The sequence below is a fragment of the Thamnophis sirtalis genome, unplaced genomic scaffold, assembly GCF_051295495.1.
Source record: "Thamnophis sirtalis isolate CommonGarterSnake01/CBP01778 unplaced genomic scaffold, rThaSir2_p1.2 scaffold_7, whole genome shotgun sequence".
Classification (NCBI taxonomy): domain Eukaryota; kingdom Metazoa; phylum Chordata; class Lepidosauria; order Squamata; family Natricidae; genus Thamnophis; species Thamnophis sirtalis.
The window spans coordinates 49,532,539-49,554,550 of record NW_028261387.1 but is presented as its reverse complement, the minus strand read 5'-3'; the positions used below and the strand labels follow the sequence as shown (position 1 = coordinate 49,554,550).

General features: G+C 40.4%; 1 protein-coding gene across 5 annotated transcripts in view; it reads right to left on the bottom strand.

Moving 5' to 3' along the window:
• Window positions 1–22,012, bottom strand: part of FOXP4 (forkhead box P4) — a 175,442-nt gene that overhangs the window by 103,398 nt on the left and 50,032 nt on the right. The window contains exon 1 of one of the 5 annotated variants that reach the window (XM_087719963.1): window positions 12,329–12,445. The exons of the other annotated variants lie outside the window; for them this stretch is intronic. The gene's annotated coding sequence lies outside the window, so the exon portion shown is untranslated. Of the gene's footprint in view, window positions 1–12,328; window positions 12,446–22,012 lie in introns of those variants that run through there. 5 annotated transcript variants of the gene reach the window in all.

Here is a 22,012-nt window from a genome sequence, read left to right as displayed (position 1 = left end):
CTGGTTTTTTTTCTTTTATTTTTTAATGTATTTTAAAATATTTTATTTATTGTGCATAGGATTTATTAAAATAGTTTTATTCTGTGTGGATTTAAGTTAAGAACTCCCTGTTATTAAGCTTTCCTCAATTAATCTCTGAGTAGATTCCCACCAACTTCAAGATCCCAAGGGCACATCTTGGAAGCTACACCTTTGCTTAGTTTATAGTTGATGCCTTTCCTTAAATATGAAAATAAATACATTTATTGTTCAAATGTGTACATCTCAATAGAAATGACTCTCAGGGGTGACAACAATCCACTAAAATAATAATATAAAACAGTAATTACAAAAACAGGAGCAACTGATATGAAAATTATTATTAAAAAATAAAGAATAAAAATGGAGTTATTAAGTATATTAATTGCAGCAACCACAATACAATACCTCGATCCTTCTTTTCATTAAACTAGACATACCCAATTCCAAGGAATTAAAAGACGCTTGCTCCTGGGGAGGAAAGCTATGGCAAATCTAGACAGCATCCTAAAAAGCAGAGACATCACCCTGCCAACACAAGGGCATCTAGTCAAGGCTGTGGTTTTCCCATTTGCAATGGATGGCTGTGAAGGTTAGACCAGAAGGAAGGCTAAGTACCAAAGAATGGAGGCCTTTGAACTCTGGTGCTGGAGGAGACTCCTGCATTGAGTCCCTTGGACTGCAAGGCTATCCAACTGGTTAGTCCTAGAGGAGATCAACCCTGACTGCTCTTTAGAAGGCCGGATCCTGAAGAGGAAATTCAAAGACTGGCCACCTAATGAGAAGGAAGGACTCCCTGGAGAAGAGCCTCATGCTGGGAATGATGGAGGGCAAAAGAAGAAGAAGGGGATGGCAGAGAAGGAGGTGGCTGGAGGGAGTCACTGAAGCAGTTGGCGTGAGCTTCAATGGATTGGATGGTAGAGGACAGGAAGGCCTGGAGGAACGTGGTCCATGGGGTCCGATGGGTCGGACACGATTTGCAACTTAAAACAACAACCCAGTTCCAGCAACCTTTCTTTATATGTTTTAGCCTCCTATTTTTCCTAATCTTCTTTGTCGCTCTTCTCTGCACTGAGCCTCAACATCTGATCACCAGGGGGTTGAGAGTTTATTGGGTTTTGTAATGGAGTTTTACTTCAGTAAATTGCCCAGAGTCATCATGAGTGAGTTGGGCGGCCATATCAATTTTCTTAATAAATAAATAAAAAATTTAAAAGAAGCAATGAATCAAGGAGAGAAGTAACCTAGAACTAAGGAGAAACTTTCTAACAGTGAGGACAACCAGGGGAACAGCTTGCCACCAGAGGTTGTAGGTGCTCCATCACTAACGTGACCAGATTTTCAGTAAAGAGGGACACCTTTGACTGGGGGTGGGGGCTTGATTAAAAATTTTATATGGAGCAACAAAAATTTTCATACAACGCAAAAATAGTATTGTAATATTTTTTATTTCAACATAACTACAATTTACAAATATAAATTGTAACTGTTGCCAAACATCAAAATTTTGATCACATGACCATGAGGATGCTGCAATGGTCGCTAAGTGTGAAAATGGTCGCTAAGTGTGAAAAATGGTCATCAGTCACTTTTTTCAATGCCATTGTAACTTTGGTCACTAAGCCCATTATACCACCTTTCTTGCCACAGTTCTTAAGTGAATAACTGAGGCTGGTATTTTGTATTTTGGATAGAATCTTTTTTTAAATTTGTCTAAGACAATTAAAAAAAAGATTCTATACAAAATAAATTGAAGTGAAACCATTTTTAAAAATTCTATGCATAATACTTTGAAATATATTGTGCATAGAATTTTTAAAAATAGTTTTACTTCAATTTATTCTGTGTGGAATAGTTTGAAATGTTTTACTTCAATTTATTCTGTGTGGATTCTTTTTTTAAATTGTCTTAGACTATTTTAAAAAAGATTCTATCCAAAATACAAAATACCAGCTGCAGTTATTCATTTAAGAACTGTGGCAAGAAAGGTGGTATAGTGACCAAAGTTACAATGGCATTGAAAAAAGTAACTGATGGCCATTTTTCACACTTAGCGACCATTTTCACACTTAGCAACCGTTGCAGCTTCCTCATGGTCACGTGATCAAAATTTTGATGTTTGGCAACAGATTCGTATTTATGATGGTTTCAGTGTCCTGGGCTCATTTTAATTGCCTTTTGTGACTTTTTAACAAAGTCAAATGGGGAAACCAGATTCACTTATGTTACTAACTTATCAGCTGCAGTTATTCACTTAAGAACTGTGGCAAGAAAGGTGGTATAGTGACAAAGTTACAATGGCATTGAAAAAAGTGACTGATGACCATTTTCACACTTAGCGACCATTTTCACACTTAGCGACTGTTGCAGCATCCTCATGGTCACGTGATCAAAACAGGTTTTTTTTTTGTATTTTATTTAACATTTATAGGCCGCCCTTTTCCCTGAGGGGACTCAGGGCGGCTTACAATAATGAGGGAAGGGGAGTGAGAGACAAAATACGACAAAAAGAAAAGTGAAATAACAAAAAGTGCTAAAACACAACATTCACTCAGCATTCGGGAGGGGCAAGAAAATTTATCCCCAGGCCTGACGGGCTAGCCAGGTCTTGAGGGCTGTGCGGAAGGCCTGGACTGTGGTCAGGGTACGGATCTCCACGGGGAGATTGTTCCATAGCGTCGGAGCAGCAACTGAGAAGGCTCTCCTCCGGGTGGTCGCCAGTCGGCACTGACTGGCGGATGGAATACGGAGGAGGCCCGCTCTATGCGATCTGATGGGACGCAGGGAGGTTATTGGCAGGAGGCGGTCTCTCAGATAGTCAGATCCACTACCATGGAGCGCTTTATGGGTGGTAAGTAAGACCTTGAATTGCACCCGGAGATCTACAGGTAGCCAGCGCAGCTCGCGGAGGATAGGTGTTATGTGGGCGAACCGAGGTGCACCCACAATCACTCGCGCGGCCGCGTTCTGTACTAGCTGAAGTCTCCGGGTGCTCTTCAAGGGCAGCCCCATGTAGAGCACATTGCAGTATTCCAGCTTAGAGATCACAAGGGCTCGAGTGACTGTCGTGAGAGCCTCCCGATTCAGGTAGGGCCGCAACTGGCGCACCAGGCGAACCTGGGCAAATGCTCCCCTGGTCACAGCTGATAGGTGGTGATCAAAACTCAGCTGTGATCCAGGAGGACTCCCAAGTTGCGGACCCTATCTGAGGGGTATAAGTTTTGTCCCCCCAGCCTGATTGATGGTACGGTAGTCAAATTATTGGGAGGAAAACACAACAGCCACTCGGTCTTGTCTGGGTTGAGCACCAGTTTGTTTGCTCTCATCCAGTCTTTAACAGCTTCCAGACCCTGGTTCATCACGTCCACCGCTTCATTGAGTTGGCACGGGGCGGACAGATACAGTTGTGTATCGTCCGCATATTGGTGATACTTTATCCCGTGCCTCCGAATGATCTCGCCCAGCGGTTTCATGTATATGTTAAATAGGAGGGGGGACAAGACCGACCCCTGTGGCACCCCATATGTTAGGGGCCTCGGGGACGATCTCTGCCCACCCACCAACACCGACTGCGACCTGTCCGAGAGGTAGGAGGAGAACCACTGCAAGACAGTGCCGCCCACTCCCACCTCCCGCAGTCGTCGCAGAAGGATACCATGGTCGATGGTATCGAAAGCCGCTGAGAGGTCAAGGAGAACTAGGATGGACGCAAAGCCTCCATCCCTAGCTCTCCAGAGATCATCGGTCAATGCGACCAAAGCGGTTTCTGTGCTGTAACCTGGTCTGAAGCCGGACTGGAAGGGGTCAAGATAGTTTGCTTCCTCCAAGGTACGCTGAAGCTGGAGAGCAACCACTTTCTCAACAACCTTCCCCACATAGGGAAGGTTGGAGACTGGACGGTAGTTATTAAGAACAGCTGGGTCCAAAGACGGTTTCTTCAGAAGGGGCCTCACCACCGCTGCCTTAAGCTCGGTGGGGAAGTGCCCCTCCCGAAGAGATGCAACAACAACCGCTTGGATCCAGCCTCGTGTCACCTCACTGCTGTTGGCAACCAGCCAGGAGGGACACGGGTCCAGTACACAAGTGGAGGTACTCACAGCTCGCATAGCCTTGTCCACATCCCCAGAGGCAACTTCCTGAAACTCAACCCAGAGATGGTTTGCCAAGTCTTTCCCCTGTGTCTCAGCTGGCTCTGCAAGAGTGGAGTCTAGGTCCGCTCGAAACCGGGCAACTTTGTCCGCCAAGAACTGAACATACTCCTCAGCCTTACCCTGTAAGGGTTCCCCCGTCTCCCTCCTATTTAGGTTATCCTAAACAGGGCGGCTGGGCGGGACTCGGCGGACGCTACCAAGGAGGCAATGTATGTTCTTTTTGCCGATCTTAAAGCTCGGGTGTACTCCTTGGTGCATGCTGTTACAAGTGCCCGGTTCAATTCGGACCTGTCTGATCTCCACAGGTGCTCTAGGCGTCTCCTCCGGCGCTTTATCTCCCGGAGCTCCTCGGTGAACCAAGGAGGCCTCCGGGGGCCGCTGACCCGGAAGGGCCGTAGTGGCGCAATCCGGTTTAGAGACCCAGAAGCTGCCGAGTGCCAGGCAGCGACAAGGGTCTCCACCGAACTGTGGGCGAGAGTATCTGGAATAACCCCAAGCTCCGTCGGTTCCTCCTCCCTACGGTGGGGGTTTGGCCTCCGGAAGTCTAGCCTCAGTAGGCAGTGGTCTGACCACGACAGGGGTATGATCTCATTACCCCTCAGACCAAGATCATAACTCCACTGCTCCGAGAGGAATACGAGGTCGAGCGTGTGACCCGCTGAGTGGGTTGGGCCTCGAATTACCTGAGTCAAGCCCATGGCTGTCATGGAAGCCATGAACTCCTGCGCTCCATCAGAGCGTTCACCGAGCGAACGCAGGTTGAAATCCCCCAGCACCATAAGTCTAGGGAACTCAACCGCCAGCTCGGCTACTGACTCGAGAAGCGAGGAGAGGGCTGTTGCAACGCAGTTGGGAGGCAGGTACGTAAGCAACAAACCCACTTGACCCTTGAGGTCCAGCTTCACCAGTAGGGACTCACACCCGACAAGCTCCGGAGCAGGGATCCTACGAGGTACTAAAGACTCCCGGACTACAATAGCCACACCGCCACCCCTTCCCTGGGCTCTCGGCTGATGCAGCACCTGAAATCCATCTGGGCACATCTCTACGAGGGGGACTCCTCCCTCCGTGCCCAGCCATGTTTCAGTAATACATGCCAGGTCTGCGCCCTCATCAATTATCAAGTCCCGGATGAGGGGGGCCTTATGAACCACAGACCTGGCATTTAGCGACAGCAGCTACAGTTGTTTATATTTGTAAATTGTAGTTATGTTGAAATAAAAAAAATATTACAATACTATTTTTGCGTTGTATGAAAATTTTTGTTGCTCCGTATAAAATTTTTAATCAAGCCCCCACCCCCGGTCAAAGGTGTCCCTCTTTACCAATCTGAAAATCTGGTCACCTTACGAATGGGTCATGAATGACTGTGACTTGAATGCAAAAAAGATTGCTGATACGAAATAAGTACATTGAGGTGATCTGGTCATATAATGAAAATGGAGCAGGATCAAATCACAAAACAAATATATAAAGGGTGAATGAATTGAGATAAAGGGAAAGACTGGAGTAGATGAATTCCTCAAAAAAGAGAAGTGAAAAGCTTAAAGGATAAACAGCAAAATTTGAAGCCATATGTGGACATGATGGAAGCAAGAACAGTTTCCAAGGTTAGAAAAATATAGAGAAATGCAGTGAATTGTATTGATGTAAATTATTGCAACGTTATTTGTTTTTAGTATAATCAAACCTTCAATTTCTAAGATCTACTGCTGTAGTTCTTTTAATTCACTCGCCATATTGTTACTTATCCTGAAAGGGAACAATGTGATGGCTAAATAACTATGTATACATGTGTGCAATTACTAAAAAATACTTAATCAGAAAAGTATGGAAAAACCATACATATTTCACATTTTGTTACACTAACCTCATAAAAAATAACATATTCCAAATTCAGCAGTTTTAAAACATTTGATCACATATTTTGGATAGCTATTATCAAGAAATGTTATCACCCTGAAATACATACTTACATCTGCTTATTTTTATACGATCAGAACTAAATGGTATAAAAAAGCAGCAACATGTGGTCAGATTTTTCCAATTTGTTGAAAGAAATGTCTCTAACTTCCAAGCTCATTATTTTTTTATAGCCACATGTTACCAACTCCTTACAAAGTCTATGTAGGACTTCAATTTTTTATCTATCACTCTCCTTGGTCAAAAACATTACTAACAAAGGATAGAAGAAACAGGTTCTCTCCTCATTTTTTAAAAATCTGTTTTATATTCATTTAGGAACTCTAAATCAGGCAAAGTAATAGAAAGCTGATGATCACTTAAGTGCTCCAACCTTTCATTTTTATCTTAAAATACTCTAATAACGTTTTACAAATGTATGTTTGAAATGTGATCAGATCCATTGAACAGAGTTTTATGTGGTCAAGTTATTCTCTTATCTATGTAGATACACCTTCACTCTGTTTAATATGAACTGCTCCATTTTAAAAGCTTATTTTCACTTAACATTAGTATAACATATGTCTGTCATAAAACTGGTTCCAAAGAGACAAAATAAATACTATACCTTGTCAATGAAATGGTTTTTCCAGATGGGCCAGTATTATTTCATTGTATTTTTAAAAAGCAGTTACTCAGAATCAACAGAATTGTTTTAGGAGAGAATAGCTTGTTTCTAAACAGGATGAAATAATCTGATATTTTCTTTTGGCGCTAAGAGCAAAAGGGAGCCCAACCTATATCCAATGGGGTTTTGAGCAACAGAAAACTCACTTGAAAATTTACAGCTATTACAATAAAAGGGAGAGGTTTATGAAATCCACTTTTCCCAGCCCCAAAGTTCAAAAATTTGAAAGCACATGAATCACATGTGTGGAAACACTGTTGTGGATGGTAGGCAGGGGAGAATATATCAAACACTTAGAGGCTTTTAACATTTTTTTTAGTCTTTAAGCTGTATTTCAGTAGGATTGTCAATTTTTTTGTAAGTAAAAAGTAAGAAAATAAGTAAATTTTTAGGAACTAAAATTAAACTCAAACTCATACAGTATACTGTATTTGTACTGTAGAAATGAAAGTGGGGGAGGTTCATACACTCTTATTATATTCAGTTATCTGCTTTAGTGGAAAACATACATCATCAACTATAAACTGTCATTAAAATATATAGATTAAGAGCAAAGATTACACTTTAGAAAGTTTCCTTCTTTTTCAAAATTGCAAAAAGAAAGTATTTTACAGTTTTGTATTATGCTTCTTTTTAGCAACCAATCAATGGCTCTTAGTGTTCTTTTCCACTAATCAGCTAACCAGCATCTAATTCCTCCGAAGTAATTAGTTGATTACCTGTTTCTTCTTGAGTTTTCTATATAAGTGGCTTAGCAAGTAACTACTTCTTTTGCCTGCCTGCCAGACTAATAACAAGAAAATCTTAAGGATAAGTCTGTCCTAACTCTCTAAATTCTTGAACTTCTTTTCTCTATGTCAAAATATCACACTTAGATCAAGACTCTATTTTGAATACTATATTCTTGTTTTAGGATTGCAGAATAAATGACGTTCTACCCTACCAGTTAGCACTGCCATTGCTGTGCACTTGCTAAGTGTAATGAGTGGTGCAGTTGCCAGGGCACTTAATGGGTAATATCTATGACATCACCAATTATGAGAGATCATGTACTCCCATGATGTCTGTACATTTGTGACCATTGATTGGACAATAATTTTCTGACACAATATAGGGTTTTCTGTTTAGGCAGGAAGTTGGACTCCAAGCCCCCTTTCAAGTTGTTATTTTGTTGTTCTGTTTTTTACTTCTTTTAAAAATACTGATTTATTTTATAAACTTTTCTCTGAACAAGTACTTTCTATAATTTTTGCAGGATTAACAGATCATTGTCAATTATTGTCAGCTAACCATGTATTTCAACATTTTCAAATGTTTCATTATGCCAAGATGATAAGTGCACTATCAAAAGTAACTAGTTTGTTTCCTATTTAATGAAAAAGTACATCCTAGAATGTTTTAAGGTTGCCTAGTTTGAGGAAGAGATGTCAATGTCCATAATAAAATATCTTCTCATTTCTGTTTTTATTTTAACTGCAATTTTATGTTTCAGATTAAAAACTAAAAATAAATGTCTTAGATTACCAAACATACTGATGATGACTTTGTCAAACTTTGGCTTATTTTTTTAAAAAAATCAACATTATTTGTTTGGAAAATCAAGACCTAACTCTGTGTATTCCTCTACTCATCCTCAGATGCTATTGCTTCTGAACTAACTATAATACTGGAAGAAGCCTTCCAAACAAGAATTCAGCCTTTCAGTGGCATTCCATAAGCAAGCCTAAGCATAAGAACTATACATCCCATAATTATAGATGGCTATGTACATAAATTGCAGTGATGGAATTCAGTCGTTTCGTACTGGTTCAGGTGAACTGGTAATTGGAAGGATTTGCTGGCCCCAGCTACCTGCCCCTCCCATCCCATCCTGTCCCTCCCAGCAGTCTCAAAACAGCCCATTTTGGATGCCAGGTAAATGAAGGGGCCATGTGGAGGGTCTGGGAGGGCAAAAATGGGGCCTTCCAGAAGTCCGAAAACAGGCCTGTTTCCGGCTTCCGGAGGGCCTCCAGAACCTGGGGGAGGATGTTTTTGCCCTCCTGGAGGCTCTGGGAAAGCCTCCAGAGCTTGGGGAGGGTGAAAACACCACCACCACCACCGCCATGGTACAGGAGGCAGAGTAGCCACACCCACCATGGCCATGCCCACCAATCACCCAGGCAGAGAACCAGTTGCTAACATTTTAGAATCCCCCCACTGATAAATTGTGTATTTAACATGGTTTTCATAATATTTCCTATTTTCAATTTTGCATTGAAATGGTGAAATGTTCTCATCATACTGACCCCTTGAAAAATGTGCTGAGATTCACTAGCATGCACTTTATTAGCTGTCTGTCTTTGAATGACTATTTCACTATCCATCCTCTGATTTGTTCTACACCTTCTGAATGTTGTTGAATATATCATTCCCATTTCATCAACTTTTTCCCCCATGGTACAGATAGAGAAAAGATCATCTGGAGGTTTAAAGGTAGAGAAGCCAAAGATATTCACTTTGGAACTGTCCTGTTAAAATACTTTTCCAATAAATGTATAGTATGGATTCATTAAATTAGAAATCAGATGGTTTGTGAGAACACATGTCCCTAATCCTTTGAAACCATTGGAAATTTTATGAAACTATATTAAATATATAAATGAAACATTTCAATATATTAGATCACTGTAATTGTTGTTTTGAAATTAGCAATACGTGAGCTGGCACTTAGTTTTTTTAAAAAAAAAGATTAATGGAACAAATGATGGTTCTGCAAAATTTAAAAACTCAATACCTACTAATCTAGTTAGTCCATCAGAAGGCCAAATACACTGACAGATTTCTGCTTTTAAAAAATATGTGGAGAGAGGGGAATACTGCACAGAGGAAAATTATTAGCCCACCTTCAAAGTCAGCATATGTAAACAAGGTGCAGCCTCTTTCTCACAGGTTACTCTGCAGTTTGTCAGAGGTTTCATGGATTTTTCAGCAGAGTATAGACAGAAAACAATTGTCAAATATAATTCACTATAAAGAATAGTCTTCACAGCATTACTTAACTGCCTAAGATATAGGCTTACTTGTGCCTGCAGACATCTGGCAAAGATCCTTGCTTTGAGAGAAAAAGAATCATAGTAACAGTTACAAATATCCCAGACACATTGAAACACAACTTAGTTCAAAGCCAGATGATAAACATTGGCTTTACAGCATGGTTAGTCTGGCCACTCCAGCAGAGAGGACATTTGTGTCAGAATTCTAGTTACCAGATTGAGCATACTGTCAAGCAAATACAGGAGAAAAACAATAGGTTTCTGAAGAGTTAATCTTTCTCCAGATGTTCTTATCAAAGACTCCTAGGGAAGTCAAGAGCACCATAATTCTGTCCTAAGCCTACTACTCAGGGTTATATTCTTACCCTCATTGTATTGAGCAAGGGAGAGGGTTATTTTTCACCATGTTGCCTTGTTTTTCACTTTGCAGTCTCTGCAGTATCCGCCTCCACCCCCCTTTCCTAAGGATTAAAGGGATCTGCATTTGAGGACATGGTTCTGGAGGGGTGGACTTAGCCCAAGTTAAAAACTCATTATTGTCTAAAGATTGGAGCTCTTCTGAATCTCGTTACAGGATGTTAGCACACTGGAGGTCTCTCAGTGTTCCCACAGCAACCACTGTGGGAGTTCCCAGATGCTAGGCAACCCTCCCATGACCCTGACTGACCTTTCACCTCTCATGACCTTTGCCACAAAGTAAGTGCATGCTATTGAATCTCAGGACATTTTTCAACTGGGCCCCACCATTGAAACTTAAGCTTTTTCTCCTAACACCATCAAATTTGCTAGAGAAAGCTGGGAAGTGATTCCTCTGTTTTTCCCATTCTCAGACAAGATTTGTAGAAGCCTTTCTGGAAATTGCATTTAATACTTTCATCCTTGGAAAGAGGTGAGAGTTGTTCTCCCCATTTCCTGAAGACATTTCTGAGCACAATTACAACAGAACTGTATGCATACAGTATGCTAAACCAGCTTTTAGATTGCAGGTATAGTGACCCTTGTGGACCAAGTGTGGCTATAAATAGACATTCCGCAATTACTTTGAAAGTGAACACAATTTAAATGAACAAGACACACCAGAGCATATTGTTGGAGCTATATTTCCAGACCTGGGTTGCTTACAATCAAGGGCTCTTGACCTCTGGTCTTTCAGAATGCAAGGAAGAAGTCTAAAACATATTTTCTATTTTAAAAAAAACACTTAAAGCCAATGTAAGGAGCACAAATGGGCCCAGAGTTCTCCAACAAAAGCTCAACCCTTGATCTAGGTTGCAGTTGCAAAACACATGTACTTATTTCTTTAACAATGTGCTTAGGAGCCCAACTAAATCTCTACTGAGATTTGAGAATTCAGTACTTTAGTGTCAGCTTCCACAAGCAATTCGTGAAGGATCAATTTAGATCTGTTTGCTGGTGCATATTGTTAAAAAGCTATACTGTGTACCAGGATTACTTGTAGAAGCTTTATATATAACACTTTTATTGCTTTAAAAAACTTATTCATGCAGCACTACTATTTCAGTCTGTATGATCTACAGGTACCTAAATAGGAAATGTGGGAAAAAGCATTTTAAAACATTCCTTAACACCACTACATATGTTTTTGGTAGCTTATCTGGGCAAGTGATAATATCTATAAAGGACTATGTAAAGCTTCAGAATGTGCAGGAGTAAGAATGTGGCATCTATATATGAGTCATTCAAGCAAACATCTTTTTTAAGCGTCTGCAAAAGGAAAGCAGGGGAGATATTTGCTGAAACCACACAATCCTGGAAACAGACATAACTGCTTTAATGAGTCACAGACAAGAACTGTATTCATGCTCCCATGTGTTCCAAAGTATCTCTTTCAAAGATAGTCAGAGCCTAATCTATTCTAGCAACAAGACATATCTACATAAAAACATTGTTATTATACAAATTGTTATACAACTGTACCTGTTATTACACAAATGTACTATTGCTTATAAAAGTACTCAATTATGAGTTGCTCTACAGTGAATAAACACAAACACACATCCCAACTATAAACTCCTAGTACAATGCAGAACATAAAATGACTATTTCTGCTTTTTTAACAACTGCACACAATATTTAATGTTTTCTTAGAGACTGTCCTGCATTAAATTGGAAAAGGTGAAGGTGGATAGAGGAAGGTGGTAGAAAAAAAGATGAGAAGCTAAGAGACATGCCATAAAGAGTAGGAATATGAAAAGTCTGATAAAATGACAAGTTTTCAGAAGATACAGAAAACTAACTAGACTTATGAAGCAGAAGTCCAGAAGTGGGAAGTAACCATCATTAACAAAAAAACAAAAAAAAAGAGTTCTGATTTTGGGTTCAAATATTCTTCCTCTAAATACCAAGTAGCTTTACTCTTTATCAGTTTGAGACCGCAGATTTAGCAACAGAGGTGGTTAAATCATATACTACTGGTTCTGCTTTCCTCTTTGTTAAATTGAGTTCTTGATTCATTCATAAATGAAATAGCCCAAACTTCCTGATCTCTGCATGGAATTCTCAAGGTCTTTACTTACCCATCCCAGATTTTTTTAAAACACTCTGAATTAGGATTCAGCAACTCCCTTCTTCTTTTCCTTACACCTCTCTTCCTTTTTTCTAACATTAGGACCATACACTAGCTACAGGTCACCCCGTCTCCTTGCTCCTTTCATCTCTGTTTAAACAAGCTCTTCAGTTCTGCCCGTTGCATGGAAACAGACACTCTGTCTTGTTCAAAAGTGACGTGTGCTCTCTTGCCAATGCTGTTTGTTTCAGTCTAAACTCCTGTCAGATGCCTGACTTCTGACTCTCTCTGTTTATCTCTCTCTCTTTCTGTCACCTCATTACTCCACAGCCCAGCTCACGTTTCCAGATCTTGTTTACCATAAGCTCAGGAGTTGGGCACTCTGTCTGCCTGGGAAGAGGTGGAGAGAACATGTTATACCTGCACCACAGCTGGAATAATCACAACAAAATTCTTTTCTATATTATCTAAAAGGTTCTTTTAAACTCCATGTTTGGAATAGGCATCTTCACAATATCTTTATCAAGTTATTTCAGACTGCAGATTATTTATGTACTGATACAAAAAGCACAAATTACCAAAAGATCAAGAAATCATCATTCAGACCAAGCAGCAATCTAAAAGCTTGAGAGCAATTAACTTTATTCATTGCCTCAGCATTCAGGGCTCCTCCACACTGCTTCCTCAAACATCAGGATAAGAGCAGTAATGCATATTGCCATCCTTAGCTTGCCCTCTTCCTCACCACAGCCCACTGCTGAAGCAACCTATACTTGCTTTTTCTTGTCTGCATCAAAAGTGGTATTTTTCCACTTCTGCTTTCACAAGTAGTGCTGAGTGATCCACCCACTGCCCTTCATTTTATTAGCAGCAAATGCCTCCACTCTGTTTGGCTCCTATGCATTGTAAACAAATGCCTTCAGGCCCTGGCATCTGTCCTGGGCTGCCAGCCTGCATGCCCTTTTCTAAGCACATAATCTCACAGAGGGCTGAATCCTTCCAGCCCAAGTGAAGAATAGTAAAATTGTGATCATTTCTTTCCTTTTTTAAAAAGACTAGTGAACAAAAAGGAAGGTGCCACAAATGTGCAGGGAGTTAATGAGGGGGGTCTTAAACAAAACATCTATCAGTGGAAACCACATATTTAAAGACTTATCCACATGGTGAATGGTGCTTGATTTTCCAGACCAAGTGAGAGGGGTAAAGAAACAGGGGAATCCACCAATCAGGGGCCATGGCAACCACCATCAGGACAGGACACCTACCCAGCATCATTGCTAAAGCTAATGAAAAGTCTGAATTCTGGACAGCAATTTTTTAAGCTGGTTTAATTTCCAGTTGACTTTAGCACAAACAAGCGGCTTAGAACCGCCATGCAGAAGCACTGTTACACTGTCTTGAGGAAATCACTTTGTCTCTTTATAGGAAGATAGTTAGTGTACATCTCTCACAGGTTGTGTAATTGTTTCGTCCCAGATGTTCAATTGTTTTGTGAAAATATATTATCAGTTGCAAGGAATTTAAGAATTTCTCTAACAAAATGACAGGATGCATTAATTGAATGCTCATCTGCAAAACCAATTTAGTACACTGGGACAAGAAGCATTGTTTTAACTAACATGTTTTATGATAAAGTTATGATTGCCTCATGTCGAATACTGCAGACTAAATCTATATATCACTTTGCACACAGCATCTCTTTGTAAATCAAAATATTCCACAATCAACTCATCAGATATATGGGAAGTACAGGCGGCTTATGCAATTGTGGACAGCTTCTACAAAATATTTTGGATATTTGAATCAAGGATTATCCAGTGATCAGTCTGGTGAAGGCACTGGAGTGGTGGCCCGGCACACCTGTGTTTAGGAAAAATCCACCTTTCTGTCACTAAAAAAAAAGAAAGAAAATACGAGAGTAGACATAGGACTGATTTGAACTCCAAGGATTGTGGTTTTTATTGTTACTGAAGTACAAACATATATCAGTACTTTTAGTACAGGGGGTGGGGTCTACACGTTGCTCAACTAAATATGTGACTAAGGAAGGAGTCTCCCCATTGGTTAGACGGTTGGATAGACTATGAAGCCAGAAACAAATAATGTTGTGTATGCAAATTGTCATGTCATGTCATGTCATGTGAATGCAAATGTATGAGTGGGTCCACTATAATTTCAAATGGCTAAGACTGTTATAGCATACTCTGCTCAACAATCAGGTGAATGTTTCTCTTCCAGATACTTCAAGAGTTTAGGATGCCTGTTCTTTCCTCAGACTATCTTCTTCAACTGAAAGAAAGGATTAGAATATTTTCATATCCATCAGCATTTTAACTTGCACTTGCAGCTAACCATGCTGTAACAGCAAATTAAGCTCAAATAAATACTTTTTTTTCCCTAATTTTAGAAGGCAGATGGAAGCGAATGAGTGATGCTAGCATGGGTGACCATTCATCATCACATTGATATATAGCTTCACAAGGTATTACTATTTGTTGCCCTCTTGAGGAGTCATAGCAACACTTTCACCCCAAGAGCATCAGTCCAACATAGTACACACAGTTGTGAGTGCTAAGTTCCATTTAGATGTTGTGTCCTGCCATCCTTCATGCAATAGGAAACATTTCTGAAACATCGTTTGTATTGCTTTGCATTTTCATAGGGTATATTGTTGGGGGGGGCACCTATTACTTGTGCAGCCCACCTTCCAAGAAATTGATACATTTAAGCTTATGGTTCCACATGAATATCCATCAAGTATTAGAAAACATAGTCACAACTTGGGCACCTTATCTACCTTAAAGGAATTCATCTCCCAGAATTCTCAACATTAGCCATGCTGACTAGTTTATTCTGGAAATGAAGCTCCCACTTCAGCGGTTGGCAAAGACCAAGTTAAAATAAACTGGCATCAGTGAATGTGATAATGAGCTTCATATACACAACTCATGATACACTGACATTGTATCTCTCCAAATGAAGCCAATTTAAATTACATTTAGTCCTACACCAGAACATTTTAAACTTTCCTCATTTCATGGTATTAGCTATTTGTCCTCAGAGAGAAATTATTTGGAAGAAAATTTCTTTCATCTAGTAGCACCCTGGACCATCTTATGGCATGGAGGTTATTAGACACTGCATTTTGCATTGGCTTGATACCTGAAGAAAAACTAATATTTCCCTTACAGTCTTCTTTATAGTCCATATTTTCTTTCTCTTCTTTCTTCTCTTGAGAATTAGGGCTCAATAGGAAAAAGCATTGAGGTAAAATGTATTGGGGTCTAAAGCACAAGGAAGAGACAGAAGCTGTCAGACAGGAACAAGCTGATGGCTAGGTTACCCTTTTAAGCAGGGGCAGACATGGGATACTTCTTGAGAAGGTGTAAATCCTTCATGAAGTACCTAATTGTGCAAAACTCTATAGATGGGGACATTTATTACTGACCCCAGCTGCTGTTCAGCTTGTTTCCTGAAGCATGAAGATTGATGGCACCAATGATTCTCATCTGAGCTATTGTCACTGCAGATGCCATCTGTGTTCAAAACTTCCTCTGCCTTTAAGTACTGTCTCGCACTGGTGAGTTCCACAGGTTAATTATATACAGCATTAGGGAATGCATTTAAGTGAAGGCAAACATTATTTGGGATAATGATTCCAAGTGTGCATGTGTGGATGCACACATACACATGCCTATAGCCCCCTTTTACAGTTAAGATACATAAATGGAAGGCAGAGGTGGGTTGCTGCCGGTTCGGCCAAACCAGTAGTGGAATTCAGGCCTGGGTCACAGAACCGGCAGCAACCCAGACCTGCCACGTCCCCGAACTGGTTCCCTCGCTGCCGCTTGGCCACCACCATTTTGGATTTTAGTGACTGCGCATGTGCAGTTCATTGTAAATTGTTCAGCGCATGCATGCAGAACAATTTACATTTACATTGAACAGCGCATACATACAAAACACGTTGCACGTAGGTTACAAGCTGGCAATAACATTGGCAGCAACCAACCCCTGATGGAAGGATAGATTTAAGAGGCTATCTTTGCTAGATTTGCCTTTTCTGATAAAAGTAAAGGACATTAAAGAATGTTCATTTCTTCTTTCTTCTATCACTTCAATCACTATATTGGAGGCATGCAAAGTTTATACCCCACATATAGTTTTATAACCCTCAAAATGCTACAAAGCACATAATAATTTTATTAAAACATACAAATTTTCAACAGGCCAAATTTTCACATTATTCCTCTTAAAAATGCATCAAACCTCCATATTGTTTAGAACACCTATTTCATATCTTAATCCTTTCTCCAAACGGAAGATAAAGGTTGAGCATCTTTCCCACCATACAATGGGAGACGATATTATGATCTTTGCAAGCTAAGGGGGGAAAAGTTAAACTGCAGTTAATATTGCCCATAGTGACAGTAACAATAAATACAATACATCCAATACCAGAAAGGAGCAGGGAACATTACATAAATTGCAACAATCCTGTCCAAATGTATCTTGTTCAGTCTGATCCTACCACAATAGTGTATCTACAGGAGTTGCATTTTAAACCATTTTCACCTTCCTCGCCTTTAGAGCACATTCTGAAGGACATAAGCAAGGGTGGGCTGCTACGGGTTTGCCCAGGTTCAGGAAAACCTGTAGCTAACATTATGGCGAGTTCGGAGAATCTCCAAATACCATTCCACCGACCCTGCCCCACTCCTTCTACCTCACCCCATCACACCCCTCCGACCACACCGCTCCCCTCCCACCACACCCCTCCCCCCCACTAGCCTCCACGCAGCCTGTTTTGGATGCGAGGTAAGTGCTGAGCCCATGAGGCCTATTTCTGGCCTTCGGAGGGCCTCCGGAGCCCAGGGGAGGCAGTTTTCACCCTCCCATAGGCTTGAGTAAAACCTAGGGAAGCCAGAGCCTGGGGAAGGTGAAAATGCCGCCCCCCAGTCGTAGTGCAGGAGTCCAACTAAACCACACACCCCATGGCCACGCCCACCCAGCAATTGGACAGAGAACCCATTGCTGAAATTTTTAAAGCCCACCTTTGGACATAAGGTAGGCTTTTGAAAGAATTCGTCAAGTCAAGGAACTTCAGACTGTGGGGTCTAGGAGAAGAGCCTTTTCTGCTATGGCCCCACCTTCTGGAACATCTTGCCACCAGAGGTGAGATCTGCCACATCCATTTTGGCCATCTGGAAGAGCCTAAAAACCTTGGCTCTGATGGTTTGACTTGGGCCTTGATGGGGGAGCATTATGCTGGAGGTGATTGTTGGAGTGATAAGACAAGAGGTGACTGCTGTACTGTTCATGCTCTTAATTTCTAATCTATTGGTTAATTTGAATACTTTTTATATTTATGATTTTATGGCACTGTAAGCCACCTAGCGTTGCTTTGGATAGTGAGATGGGCAGCATAAAAATTAAATAAATAAATATCTGCCTAATAAGATACAGTGAATGATGCTAAGTATGCAGCAGAGAAGAGGGAAGCACACATATTTATGTGCTTACTTTGAAAAGGGAGACAAGTCATCTTATAAATAGAACGGGCATTTAAAGTTAATACAATTGCTTATATTTGCAAAAATACATAATTCATAAATGAAAAAAAATTTGGAGAGAACTGTCACCCACTTGGCTAGTTCATATGGAATCCAAGAATCCAATGACTAATTTAATGTTTCATAAGCACCTCTTCAAAATAATTGCCACACAGATCTTTGTGTAACCCTATACAAGTGAGTGTAATAAATATACAAACATAGTATTTGTTCCCTTTGAGTGCTACATGGTGAGTCTGAACATATTTTCCATGTACAACATCAAGTCAAACCATATCATATTATAAGCTCTTGTTTGTGGAAATATCTGGCAATTTCCACATTGATTGGGAGAGGCACTGAGTAAACATGACATTTTTCTTCTGTGAATTTTAATGGCCCAACCAATCAGCACCCATCTCACTAAAGGACTTTCTGCTCATTGAGCACTGCAGTACTTAGACCCCTAGTGAAATAGAGCCTACAAAGTAATTAATTGAATTACACTGCCGAGATTCTAGGCATTATGAAGACAGACTTTACTAAGGCCACAAGCGCAAACACATCTGTGACAGGAGAGGGAAGTGCATCTCTATCGTTCTGCAGGATGATTCCAAAAAGCAGGATGCACACAATTTCCTTTCATCAGGAAAACAGAGGCTTGATTGAATAAGAAACAGTTGTAATATAATGTACATTACATTGAACATTGCATTGTAATCTAATGTAAAGGTAATGGATTTACAGTGTTAGCTATTAAAGCATCATAGAAATTTTTTATAGCTCTAACACTAATATTTATGGCTTAGGGAGGCAATCTCCAATATGGTTGGACTCATTGCCGTATTTAGTAAATGAGGAGGAACATATTACGTTTTCTAAAACTTATTTTAGAAATGACTAGCCCTGATGATGTTACCTAGTTTGGATAATGAAACATCTGCAAGAAAACAACCAAGTTTAGAGAGCATCAAGGAACCTTCACAACTAGCATGTATATATGTATTCAGACACATCTGTGCAGTTACTGTGTAAATACTATATCCACAAATCTTTAAACAAATACCCAAATGTCAGGGGGGCAGATAAAAATGCACGCAGAAAAATCCTTGTACTTCCTATACTTTTCTTTTATATGTAACAAACTTAGCACATCTGTACGCACTTCTTTATTTAAAAGAAAATATCAAAAATAATGTAGGCTGAAGTCCAAGCATATTGCATTGTTGATTTTTTAAAAATCCCTTCTCACCCCTATGGGGAGTATGTGTTTTCTCAATCTCAGGTCTTCTACCAGAGGCCTGGGATTTTGAGGGTTCTGTTTAGTATCTCAAGCTACTCCTAACACTGCACTCTTCTGGAAAGAGAGCTCTGATGTCATTCCTGGGACAGAGATAGAAATAGAGACAGAGATACAGCCATACAGAATTATACACAAATGCGTACACGTACACGTACAAGTACACACACAAATTTAAGAACATGGGTAAAGGCACATTTTGTGAGAGATAAATTCCCTTTGTGGACTTTTGAATTCACACAAAAAATATCTTGACAAGATCTGCCTAAAATTTGGGTCAAAGGTATAATCCATTAGATAGAAAGATAGATAGATAGATAGATAGATAGATAGATAGATGGATGGATGGATGGATGGATGGATGGATGGATGGATGGATGGATGGATGGATGGATGGATGGATGGATGGATGGATAGAGAGATAGAGAGAGATAAGAGATAGAGATATATAGATATTTGTGTAGGGCAAACACCATGGAAGGAATCAAAAGTAGCATAATGATTTATTCCCATAAGATTATTATTTGGATTTCTTGTGAGCAAATGGAACCTACAGAAGCATGGTGTAGTCAGTCTTTCAAATAGGGGATTGTAGGGATTTATGACATAGCCCATAAACCTGATCTAAACAACCAGTGACTACAAGATGGAACTATAAACTGATTTATTACAAGCAGTGCCGGATTTTCCTATAGGCTAACTAGGCTTCAGCCTAGGGCCTCAAGATCAAGAGGGGCCTACATTCAAATTGTTAGCAAAATTAAAATTACACTATTCTAAAAACAGTGAACACTAAAACACTGAACTGAAAATAAGGAGAAATTCTACGCATATGACTAATAAGCAAACATAAAAATGTATTGGTTAAGATCGTTCCAGCGCCGCAGCAGTTGGGCAGCCCGCCCACGTTCCCGGCACCAGCGGTCGGGCGAGAGGCGTCATAAGTGGAATAGCCTAGGACCGCTTTTCATCTAAATCCGGCCCTGATTACAAGCTTATGTAATTGAAGAGCAAGAGATTGTAGATACAGCAAATGCAGAATTACTTGATTATTTGATAAAGTACATACAATGTCTGTGAATGGTTTCAAACGGCTGAGCTGCTTTGACAGAAATCTGTGTGAAGCACTTCTTCAACACTGCTTTTTAAAGCAACATCATGGCCTTTTGCTTCTAAAGGCAAAAGGGCCACATTATTTTACCTCATTTGTGAGGCCTCCTTAAGGTAGCAGTGCCCAACCTTTATGGTTTGGTGGCCTGGTGAGGGAGAGAGGGGAACCAGCCTGTGCGAATGTTGGCTTGTTGGCTTAGGCACGCACTGGCCCACCACCTGTGTAAGTTGAGCTATGCACATGCGCACCAGCCCACTGCTCATGCAAATCAGGTTGCATGCATGTGCACCAGTCCGCCACTCACATAAGCTGAGACGTGTGCACACATGTGAACTGGCCAGCTGTTTGCGTGGCCCAGTTCCAAACAGGCTACAACCCGGCAGTGGGTTGAGGAGCCCTGCCCAATTCTATCTACCATTTATAGTACCTACCTTCCACCATCTAAGCCTTGTAGCTCTAACAAAGCATTCATTTTTATCCAAGTATATGCGTAGAAGCCAGCCCTTTGTGACAGCATTTACAAACCTTTGGTATGCATCTCTTTTTATATATGAATTCATATTTTTTAAAATAGCTTGTAGGATTGCTAGTATTATAATTATCTTGAGTGAAAAATAGTTTGTCCTTTGTCTTCCATTTTAACTGGCTCCCAGGGATGGGATATTTCAATTAGCAAGGGACAATTTGCCCATTCTATGAAAATTGAAGAGTGGGTTACTTTGCTGATTGGACCTAGACCCTAGTCTGAGGAGGTCGCTGTTGATTGGCCAACTGTATTAACAATTATGTTTATGACATAGTTCCAGGCATATCATTCACTGTTCAAGATATTCTCCTAATGCTAAGTGACCTCCTAAGTCTTGAATGCCATGAAAGAAACAGCTGATGCTAATATACAAGTACTACAGCATATGCAGGTAATAATCCTTGATGAAATGGTATTACTGATAAAATAGCAGCAGAGAATTGGAACTATTGAGACAATCAACCCCTGCATAGAACAAAAATCCCAATTACATCCTTGCCTGATTATTGCCCTTTCCAGCAAATATATCTTATCACCTTTGGTTCTACTATAAAATTATTATTGTTATTGGAAAGTTTTTCCTAGTATTCAATCAGAAGCTGCTTCCTATAATCAAATAACCATTATTCTATATCTTGAATACAGACAGAATAAAGATGATTTTTCTTGTATATGAGAATCCTTCAAGTATATGAAAGAATACTATCATAGCCCCCTTGTGTCACCTTTCTCAAAACTAAACATTCCCAACTCTTTGTCAGAACTGGGCATACTACTCAAGGTGGAATCTGATTAATCCAGAATACAGTGGAACTATTATTTCCTATGATTTGGAAACTATACTTGCAACAAAAAGTTGGTTTTGGGGTGTGTGTTTTTGCATGACCCGTCAAATGCGCGCCCAACAAGCGCGCTGACAAAACCGCGGTGAGAAACCCGCGACGTCAAAAGTGCTCCCACAAAAGAGCGCCAACAAAACCGCACCCACAAAAGCGCGATTAGGGTTAAGGTAAGAGTTAGGGTTAGGTTTAGGTTTAGGGTTATTATGTTTTTGTTGTTTTTTGACGGCGCGCTTTCATCGGCGCGCATTTGTCGGCGCGCTTCTGTGGGTGCAATTTTGACCTCGCAGTTTTCTCACCACGGTTTTGTCGGCACGCTTTTGTCGAGTGTGCATTTGTCGGTGAACCGTGTTTTTGCAGCAATGC